Below are 9,796 nucleotides of genomic sequence, written 5' to 3'. Positions count from 1 at the left end.
CCGCCGGCCTGGAAGCCGGCTCCGCGCTCGGAGATTCCCCGGGCGGCCCCCGGCGGGAACGCGAGAACGGGCCGGGGGCGGCGGCTCGCCCAGCCCTGGGGCGCGGCGGGGCTTGGTGTCCCCGCTGGTTTGGCACAGACGGGCGTGCGCGGCCGCCTCCAGCTTGCCGCCGTGGAGGCGGCTGGGAATGAGTCAGCCGGGCCGGGAAGGCCCCGCGTGCAGAGCGGGCTCCGGAGAAGGCTGGCTGCCTCCGCGCGGAGACTTTCCTTTCTCGTGCGCGCTGTCCCCTTTCTGCTTTCGCTTCTACCTTCCGGGTACTGCCGACCTGCCCTGCCCCAGTTTAGGGCCGTAGGCTGAGCCAAAACTGTACTGCGGAGCTGGCAACGCGTTCACATGCGCAATCTGGAGCGCCTGACAGACCTGGCCCGTGGGCTGAAAGGCACCCCGAGAAGGAAGAAAAACAGCGTGCACTGTCCCGAAGAGCCACGTTTATTCATTCACAATATTTACCGATCACCTGCTGGCGTTCAGACTGTATCCTCGCAAGGATTCTAGGGGAGGCCAACCCACGTTCTAGTTGCCCTGCTGGGGTTTGTATTCTCATAGAAGGGATGAATATGCTTTAAAATGCCCTGAATGAGTGAAGGTCCCCCAAAAAAAACTAAAATAAGGAATAAAAGGTGAGAGGAGGTATTTTAGGATAGCCAAGAACAACTTCCGAGAGTGACCTTGCAGCAGAGATCTAAAGGATAAGGAGCCAGGACTGTGGCCATCAGGGAAGAGTTACAGATGGACTAACGCAAAGACTGGGAGAAGGAAGTGTGTTTGGCGAGTTCAAGGGCCAGGAAAGAAGTCACTGGCTAGAGGACAGAAGGGAGGGGGCAGTAGGAAGAGGTGAACCTGTGAAGTCCCCTGGGACCAGATTCAGTGGACCTGAAAGAGGTGATGCATTTATAGGTCCTGTAGACCACAAATGATGTTGCTCTTCAGATCAAGCCTGTATGTAAGTTTCTTTAAATGAAATTCACCAAAACAGCGCCTTCATTTTTTTTGTTACATAAGATCCAGCTCAAAGGCTCTCTGAGTAAATGGTAGGAAGCTAGAAAATGACTGAAATACACACTGACTCATTTTAAGTAATGTCATAGTTAAAATAAAAACTGGAAATGGAAACATCATCTGTTTTTTTACATTGTATTTACTTATTTGATACAGGGTCTCGCTATGCAGTTTGGACTTGTAATGATCACCCTGTCTTAGCCTCCCCAGTACTGAGATTACAGATGCATATCACCACACCTGGCCTTCCACATGTCATACCAGAGATTGAACTTCGGTCCTTTAGCTTGCCAGGCAGGTGCTTATGCCGAGCTGTCTCCCCAGCCGAACATCATTTGTTCTAAAGAAAGAGAAAAGTGAGTTTTAGAACGGTGAAACATATTTTCTATGATGTGTTTATTCAGCTAAGTAGTATCTGTTACTGTTCACTGTTTACAGACAGAAGTCAGTTGGAATTAGTGGAACTAGTGAATATTCAGGACTTTTTGTAGGGAAAAGGTGTCATGATTTGTATTTAAATATCCTCCCAACACCTCACACATAGGTAGGGATTTCGGGAGGTGATTGGATCCATGGAGGTGTACAGTACGCATTAGTGGCTTGGTCCACTGATAAGTTCAGGGCTAAATGTGTTGTTAGGAGGTGGAGCCTGGTGGGAAGAGCTGGGGCCTTGGGGGCATGGCTTGGAGGGGTCTGTCTCCCTCCTCCTTCCTTGATCCCTCTCTGCCAGGCCTCTTTGCAATGCCAGTCCTACCCAGTGGCAAGCCTACTATGGGCTGACACCATTACAAGCTGTAAGCCAAAATAAACCTCTCCTCCAATTTGCAGGTGTCAGGTATTTTGTGGCAGCAAAGAAGGACGTGACTTAAGATGGAAAAGATTTTTATACTAAAGATTTGGATATAGAGGACAAGGTAGGCAGGGGAATATGTTATTCATAAATTTAAATGAAAAATCTAGCCACACAGAAAAATTAACTTAGTGCTATTTAGAAAGTGGAAGCTTCCCTCTTAAGATGATTTTAAGCCAGTACTACCTTAGGAATGTTGAGTTCTTTTCACACAGTGAACATGAGAAGTTTCAAGCTCTTTATGTCATTCCTGCTAGCGGCATAGCTAGAAATTTTCTCTCCAGGGCAAACAGTTCAGAAAGCTCCCCTATGTGATGATAAAAGGAAATGCATTGGCCAGCTTTTTCTTTGCTGGGACAAAATATCTGACACAACTAAAAGGAATACAGGTTTATTTTGGCTCATTATTTTAGAAGTTTCCCTTCATGGTTGACTGGCTCCAAGACAGAAAAATGGTGAAGGGCATGGCAGAAAAAGCCGATCCACTCCTGGTTTCTGAAAAGCAGAGAGCAGAGGACAAGCCCAGAGAAGAAGTGGCCAGGGCCCAGATATAGTCCTCAAGGGCCTGCTTCCATGACTCCCCTAGTTAGACCCTGAAATGTGCTTTTTCTAATTTCTTGAGCCAATCAAATTGATAATCAAGGGCCAGCAAGATAGCTCAGTGGACTAAGCAGCTGCTTTGGCAAGTTCAGGGACCAGGGTTCAATCCCCAGTACCACCCCATCCCTAAGTGCACTGAGCCTGCCACTGAGTCCAGGCAGAGTTGTGCATACCTGTAATCCCAGAACTTGGGAAGCTGAAAACAAGGATCACTATGAGCCTGAGCTGGTATAGGGTAGTAAGATCCTATACCAAACATATAAAAAATGTAAAAATTGGATAATAAAACTTCCGCAGCGTAAGAGAATTCCAAGGAATCTGACCAAGTCTTTCAAAACATTCACATAATATAGAGAAAGAAGAAATGTCAGCGAGGTGATGACACATTTAGATTCTAAGTAGTATGGCCAGACCCAAAGATAAAAATTATCAGTTGCCCACTGTGATGCTGTGTAGAGTGTTATGGCAGGCTTCTGTCCTCCTACTGTGGTGCAGCAGAGGTCCATACTCCAAACCCACACCTGTAACAAGACTCCGACTCAGCTAAGTGTAAGATGAGCCCTTGGATTCTATATCTTTTTGAAGTTCTCAGATAGTTTTAATATAAATATAAAGTTTTAATGTAAAGTATATAAAGTTCTCAGGTAGTTTTTCATGAAATAGTTTAATGTAAAGCAAGGTTAAAAATTTATGGCTAAACATTTAAGAAGTTATGCTTCCAACCAGGAATGGTAATGCACTTCTATAATCCCAGCATTTGGGAGGCTGAGGTGGGAGGGGCCAGCCTGAACTACCTGGCAAGGCCTTGTCTCAGAAAAACAAAAATCAAAACAAAACAAGAACTTATGAATGATCATCCACATGATCCATGTTCCAGTCAGAGTTTTCTTCAAGGAAGCCATTTAAATTTCCTATGCCCCTGTTTTCTTGTCCATCTAATGAGAATAATAATATCCTTCTTCAAGAGGTATTTTGGCCTGGGGAGATAGCTCAGTGGTATAAGCACCTGGCTGGCAAGGCCAAGATCCAGAATTTGATCCCAGGTACCAAAAAAAAAAAAAAAAAAAAGATTTTGCAGATTAAATGAAAAAGTATTTTAAAACCTCTAAGCATAGTTATTAAATGCCTGTTTGGGCCATGATAGGACCAATTTACAGATATCACTAAACTGAGAAGTATAAAAAACGTTGAACTTTTTATTAGTACATATTTGTAATTTTATTAGTAATCCTGAAGCCTGTATACGGTACAACATAGACCTATGTGGGCTGGAAGGATAAGATCTGACTTGCAATGGAGATAAATGCAAAGATCTACAGATGGAGTTCTAACAAGTCTATTATTAAAAGAGATAAAGCAACATTCTTAAGGGCAGCATAAATGTGAGAGTGAAGAAAGATGCAGAAGAGCCATTGGAAGCCAAATAGGCTCAAACAAAGGTCTGAGGATAGACCCAGTAATTAGTTCATTTCCTTCCAAAATAGGGAAGATATACTTTACTGAGGGCAGAAGAGAAGTAGTAGCTATGGGAAGAGGCTGATTTATTTCAGGTCCAGGATTATAAACTAAAGGGCAGAGGATTTGAATCAAGTAGATACACAAGCAAGCAATGATTGTAGTTGGTTGTCATTTTATATTAATCATGCAGATATTTTAGGACTATTCATTTTAAAATTTTACTGACTATAGCAGAGAAATTTTCCAAAACTTCCACCACACTTCAGCGTATCATTGCCTTTGAATCAGTTGTCTCCTCATTTCTTCCTGTCACAAAGATGTTCCTGGTTAACAATATTACAGGGAAATAGTGTAACTCCCAACCTGCCAGATGTCAGATATGCCAAGTTCCCGTTCCCCAAAATGGAAGAATTAATTCTAAGGAACAATAGAGGTTAAGTATAGGAAAACTGTATTGAGAGGTATAGCCACCCAAGAGGCACATGGGGACCAAGAGAGAGAGGGTTGCCAATGAACCCACTTTTTAAAAAAAAGTTTTATAGAGCAAAATGACAAGGTAGGTATAATGTGGGTCAAAATTAAGTATAGCCACTTAGATGATATTGATCCCATGAGAAGGCAGGTCACGTAACTGATGTACATGGAAAGACACTTTTTAGGAGGTCTTTGTCACCCACTCGGGTGACTGATGTCTATCTAGACTTTTTGGCCATGGTGGATAGCAATTATCTGAGGCATGTAGGCTTGGTCATTCTGTCTTTATCTTGAGGCCTGGTCTCCAACAGATGAGCCTCTGGCCACAGTTGCAATGTGTTCTCATCCTCTGCATTGACTCCCATAAGGGCTTAGCACTGGCTGACTGCCTATGGGATTTCTACCTAACTTAGTCTTCTGTAACACAACCCTTGAGATAACTAGGTAGGTTAAACATTGGTGCACAAAAACCAAAACAGTTTTCACCTATGTAAGGGGGAAATTAAAACTTCTTTCAGGTGAAGAAAACTATTTGACAAAATATCAATTATAACTATGCTCCACTTTCAACCAAAAATATTTAATTCTTTAAAACCATAAGAGTTGCCTGCTCACTAAAATATTTTTCTTAACAAAAGTATTGATACCTAGGGCCCCTTTTAAAACAGAAGGTCTCCTGACATACTGTAATTGTTGCTTTGGCCAGGTATGGTGGCTTGTACTTATAATTCCAGAGCTCTGAAGGCTGAGGCAGGAGGATTTTAGGGAATTCAAGGCCAGCGTGGGGTATATGTGAGTTTGAAGCCAGCGTGCATTACATAATGAGACCTTATCTCAAACAAGACCAAACAAAAATTTTTACTTTAAAGACCATTAATTCCTGAGACCTAATTTAGTTTTAAGAATTCTGCCCTCTCTTTTGTGAAATGTTTGGGCCCTCATTATAGTTGTTGCTATGGTCATTCCCTTCTAACCACACTTCTGACTAAAGGGAAATCTGATTTGATACTGAAGTATCATTCAGGTATATTTGAGTAATGCATATTTCAGCATTACCTACAAAATACATCACTGGACCAGAAAGTGTTACCTGAAACAGATCTTGATTTTAGCTTATCCTTTTCTTTCTATTCCCAATGTCCATAATTTTTCCTTACTTAGACCTTCTTCTTACCTTTCACCTTTTTCAACCTAGATGTCTTCCCTTTCTGAAGTTGTAAGGTTATACCTCTTTAGATATGTTCAAAGGAAAAGCAGCTAGTTTGAGGGAGGGTCTTTCTTAGGATGTCCCACTCCATATACACTTCTTTCTGTATATGTCTTCTGGACCTAATATCCACTGCCACGGCATGTGCCTGATTGGTTTTCCTGCAATTTATTTCCTTTAAAAAATAACTAAATAAACTTCTTCCATCTATTAGGGGCTGAATCTCCTCCAAGTAAAGTCCTAATTGCTAGTACCTGTGAAAATGATCCTATTTGGAAATGAAATCTTTGCAGATGTAATCAAGTTAAAATTAGATCAAGGTAGACTCTAATCCAGTGCGATTGGTATCCTTAAGGGAACAGAAGCGAGAGACACACAGATAAAATAGCCATGTAAAATAGAAACTGACCTTGATGCATAGCTTACAAATCTGTGGGGTCCTAGAGGTAGGAAAAGGCAATGAAATCCCACCCCCAGGCTTCAGAGCACCATGATTTAATAGGCCTGGCTGATAGAACTGTGAAAAAATAATTTCTATTGATTTAAATCACCCAATCTATTGTATGTCTTAGTTACTTTTCTCTCGTTGCTGAGACAAAATACTGGTTCCTCAAAATTAAGGAAGAAAGGGGTTATTTTGCTCAGTTTATGGAAATTTCAGTCTATTCCGGCTGGCTCCAAGGCAGAGTGGTGCATGGCAGAAGGCAACAGTTCATGGCAGCAGAAAATATAAAAAGCAGCAAGAGCAAAAAGGGAGGAGCAGTGGGAGCCAGCCTCTTCCCCTCCCTTATATTGCATGCAGGCCGCCTGCCGCAGGGCCGGTGCAGCACTCCCACCCATGATCCCAGCACTGGGCCATGAGATCATCACAAATTCTGGAAGTGCCCCATGACTACATGAGGCTTTGGGAGACATGTAGGCACCAACATTAACATGGCACTTTGCTTCGGCAGTCCTATAAGCTTATATGCCATCCTACATTCCTCAAACAGATGAGCCTAGAGAAGAACTTTCCATTCTACCAGCCACACCTACTGCTGTCTCCCACAGAAGATTGATAGAACTGCCTGCTTTGAGGAGGGAATGTTCCTTTGCTTCCTCCTTTTGTGTATTGGTGTATTTGTTTGTTTGTTGGTTTTATTTCCTGTCACATTCACCTATCACAAGGCAAATTGATGTAATAAATAGTACTAGGTTAAATTATGTCAGTTGAATAATGCTACAAGAATTTTAGTATCATATATTTTTCAGCTCTTTCACTCCTCACAGGAAATGTGCTGGGAATCGACAGCATTACAAGTAATAAAATTTTTAGTAGGAATGATGACTTTGGAAATTTTTTAAAACAACTGTTAGTTACTAGAATAGACATTTTTAAGGTTCATGAAAAAGCGCTATTATATATCATAGCATCTATTATCATATTAAAGGGTTTTAAAGAATTTTTTTGCAATACTGTCTGCCTTTTTTTCACAGTAAACATTAACACATACTAATTGTAAGAAACCCAAACAAGTTATGTACAGAGGAGAAATTCTCTTTGGTCTTTTTTTCCTTATCTGCTTAACTTTCCACAGTCAACTGTTAATTTTAAGATACAATCTTTCAAACTTTTCCCACACATTCTTCTATTTCCAATAGAGATACTTTTAAGCTTTGTAAACAAAATGGTTAATTTTATGTCTTTTTGATACCATTTTCCACTTAATATCTTGGAGATCTTTCATGTTAATATGTGTTGGCTCATTCTTTTCAATGTGCTCCCAAAATAGGTGATTCATAATTCAGTAAAAATTCCATTTATAAACATTTAGGTTTCTATTTTTTCACAATTACAGCGATAAATTTGAACATTATTGTACATACATTTTATGAATACAAAAGAATTTTGCTAATATAGACACTTATAAATAGATTCCCTGGACCAAAGTAAATGTATATTAAAATACTACCACCAGATAAACTTCCAAAATTCCTGCAGTAGTCAGTCAAGGTTCATGTCTCTGAAATCTCACTAACTGGATATTCTGAATCTTTTCTCTTTTTCTTTGAGACAGGGTCTTACTCTGCAGTTCAAGCTGGCCTTGAGCTCACTTTGTAGCCCACACTGGCCTTGAATTCACAGTGATCCTCCTGCCTCAGCTTCCTCAGTGCTATGATTTCAGGTGTGTGCAACCACTCTCAGCCTCTGAATATTTAATTTTAGATAATTTTATGATGCCAGTAGTTCAACATATAATTACTAAACATCTACTATGCAATAGGTACTCTGCAAATATTAGGCACTCAGGGCGTTCTGCATTCACAATTCTACCTATCTTTGCTCTATTATTTGTCTTTAAAACATTTTAGACATAATATTGATTATGAGACTTACCAACTATATTTGTCAAAAAATTATTCAACAATATCAAAATATATTATTGAGGGTATAAATGTATATACCTGTTTCCTTACCAGAGAAAATTATTTTCAGAAAATGCTGTTGAAATACAAAGACCAGAGATTATTAGTAGCTGGAAGATCTTCACCAGTTATTTAGACTTCCTGAACTTCTATTCCTAGTCTCCACAATGAGAGTAACAGAGATGCGTACCTGTTAGGATTGATTTGAATAAGAGAATATGTAATAAAACAATAAAAAAAATCCCAATAATAATAGGTAACATTAGAATACATACAACATACATATAAATTTCAGAGAATTTGCATGTATTTTAAAAAATAAAAACAGTTCTAGTATCCTGGTCAGGTCAGGTCATTGGCTGTGAACAGTCACAATATTCGAGGAAGAGAAGAAGACTAGTAAACTTTGCCCCAGATAAAATCTCATGTGGGATGGGCTGGAGGCAGTCAGCCAGTTATACCTCTCATAGCAGGTTCTGTTGAGCAGATCACCTCTATGGCTATCTACTAACAAGATAAGATAGGGTACAGTGGTATAAAAGAGCTGATATTTTTATTTGCTGGTTGATTTTGTTATGTATAGAAAATAAAGTCATCAACTGATGGGGGTAGTAGGTAGAAAAGTGTAAGTTTAACAATAAAGGTGGAGGCATGAGGAAGTTATCTACAAGAGTATGAAGGCAAAATGACTAAGGATGTGTGGTTTGATTACTAAGCAGAGTAAAGAGGCCATTAGACACCAAGAAGTTAAAGTGAAACTCAGCAGCAGTGTAGTTCTGGGTGTTTCTCCACCCATACTATGCTGCACACGTCAAATCTCAGCGAATTCAATTAAAGCAGGTGTTATGGCCTCTGTTCAGATGTTGCCTCAAACCTCCATATGATCATAGTGTGTATTTTTCAAAGATGACTGGATCTAGAGTGTGTGACAGTGGAACTAATTCATTGTACAATGCTGAGATCGAGGATACTAGGGTTAAGAGTGTCAGTGCACCCTCCCTCTAAGTAGCCTACATAAGATGTAAGGGATAGAAAGACTTCTGGTGGTCCCTTCTTTGTGGCTACCTTCTGCCTGCCTTGAACTGTTTGGGATGCCTGTCTGCCTCGCCTACAAACTGTGAGCCAAATAAACCTTTCCTCTTCCTTTAACTATAGGTCTCCAGTATTTTGTCTTAGCAACAAGAAAAGTAACTAAGATAGCAGGATTGAAATTCTCCTAGGTGCGTGGAAGAAGTGAAAACATACATGTAAAGAACTGATATAGATTAAATATCCTTTATCCAAAATGCATGGGACCAGAAATGTTTCAGATGTTGGATTTTTCTTTATTTTGGAAGATGTGCAAATATGTAATGAAATATCCTGAATATGGAGTCCAAGTCTAAGTACAAAACTGACTTACGTTTCATATGCATGGCATACATATAACCTGAAGTATTTTAGTGCACCTGCACTTTGACTGCACCCATCAGATGAGGTCAAAGTGTGGAATTTTTCACTTAGAGTATTCTGTCCATATTCTTATATTTTGGATTTTGGAATATGTGGAGTTTGAATTATCAGGTTAGGAAGTTCAATTTTCACAGTAATCAATCCTGGAATTTAGACTTGGTAAGCAAAGAAATAAAGATACAAGAGTGATGAGGGGAAGCAGAAGAGAATTAATATTTGCCCCAGTAGTAACTTATTTGAAAGCTATTGGGGTTCAGAAACAATGGGAATGAACTAAAAAGAGTAAAGAT

This window comes from Octodon degus, unplaced genomic scaffold, assembly GCF_000260255.1.
Source record: "Octodon degus isolate 3935 unplaced genomic scaffold, OctDeg1.0 scaffold00087, whole genome shotgun sequence".
In the NCBI taxonomy this organism is placed as follows: Eukaryota; Metazoa; Chordata; class Mammalia; order Rodentia; family Octodontidae; genus Octodon; species Octodon degus.
This window is presented reverse-complemented; position numbering follows the sequence as displayed.